The 1,705-nt window shown below is 39.0% G+C and overlaps 1 pseudogene; it reads left to right on the plus strand.

The window, feature by feature from the left end:
• Positions 1-579, plus strand: part of LOC116681065 (von Willebrand factor A domain-containing protein 5A-like) — a 13,986-nt pseudogene extending 13,407 nt beyond the window's left edge.
• Positions 580-1,705: the final 1,126 nt, after the last annotated feature.

The following is a 1,705-nucleotide window of genomic DNA, read 5'->3' on the forward strand; positions in this document are numbered from 1 at the left end:
TGTGTGTAACTGCCAATCAACTCTGTACTTACAATTCATTACAGGATGTATGGACTGCATGCACTGCATAGGCATACAATCGGCCATCATCCCTTAAAGAATTAAAAATAAAAAATGTTTATGAGGTCAAGACATGAGACTTAGCAATAAAATAAATAAATACAAAATATTTAAGTCTTTCGAATATCTCAAAAGTGCATGGGAACATGTGTACAGATGTGCAAACCACTAGATAGATTTGCAAATCATCAATGATTTTATGGACTGTAAAAACAGTACATCATCATACTTCTTTATACGATTATTCATGTCACTACAGGACAGTATCGCTTTAGTAGACGGTAACATTTTTGTGGGAAATACTCATGGTGTGGGAACATTTCTGAGACCAGAGGTCCTATCACTCCTCCGTTCCTGTTGTTGACGCCAATGAAGGCAGTGAGGCACTGCTCACTCCTGATTGGACACTAAGTCCACCACCTTTTTCTTCAATTCTTCTTCTTGCTCTCCTCTGACTCTCTCTATCCTCCATCTCCAGGAGAGCGAATTGAGTCCGAGCAGCCAACCTGTGGATGTTAATCTGCAGACAGAAGCGAGATGTTAAAACACAGCTGCACAGGACATTTGCCTATTAGTTTTCAATTAGTGGTTATCTATTACCAGGTACTGTGCAGGATCCTAGAGAGATAGAGCCTAACCCAACACACACTGGGTGAGAAGCCGGGTGCAGCCAGGGCAATGACATTATGTACAGGAAAATTAATATCACTTACTGTCAATACAGCCAATCTAAAGATGCCACCTGCCCTAATCTGCACGTCCTTGAGTGAAAACAACGGCGGCTACAAAAAGCCTGTCAGCCAGGTCAGTAGAGGACATCAGCTCTGAATTAGTATTCTGTCAAGTGCGAGGAAGTCATAGCATCTGCCATTTTGGTTCTAGTATGTGCAGCAGCGCAAAGGGCACAAGGGCTAGGTAAAGTACACTTTTAGCCAGTCATATCACTGGTCTCATTGAACTAGAGCAGCTGAGCCAATCACAGTGATGCACAACAACAACAAAAAACAGCTCCACAAATGAAACGACTATTAGTAAGTGTTAAAACTGTAGAGAAAAAGAATTAAGTATTTTTTCCATTTTGTTCAACTGCAGGGATCCTTGTGTTTCTTTCACAACACAGTTTAAATGTTGCCGTTTTCGTTTTAATGTGTGAGTTGTATTTGTAATTAGGCAGCATTCTTTATTTAATTTGAATATAAAAGAAATTTTCATGTACAGGTGAAACTCAAAAGATTAGCATATGGTGCAAAAGTTCATTCATTTCAGTACTTCAACTTAAAAGGTGAAACTAATATATAATATAGACTCATTACATGCAAAGTGAGATAATTCAAGCCTTTATTTGATATAATTTTGATGATTATGGCGTACAGCTTATAAAAACCCCAAATCCAAAATATCAGAAAATTAGCATATTACATGAAATCAATAAAAAAAGAATTTTAAATACAGAAATATCAGCCCTCTGAAAAGTATAATCATGCATATGTACTCAGTACTCTGTTTGGGCCCCTTTTGCATAAATTACTGCCTCAATGCGGCGTGGCATGGATGCTATCAGCCTGTGGCCCTGCTGAGGCGTTATGGAAGACCAGGATGCTACAATAGCAGCCATAGATTCTCTATGGGGTTCAGGTCAGGAGAG

Source organism: Etheostoma spectabile, chromosome 3 (genome assembly GCF_008692095.1).
Source record: "Etheostoma spectabile isolate EspeVRDwgs_2016 chromosome 3, UIUC_Espe_1.0, whole genome shotgun sequence".
NCBI classification, from domain to species: Eukaryota; Metazoa; Chordata; class Actinopteri; order Perciformes; family Percidae; genus Etheostoma; species Etheostoma spectabile.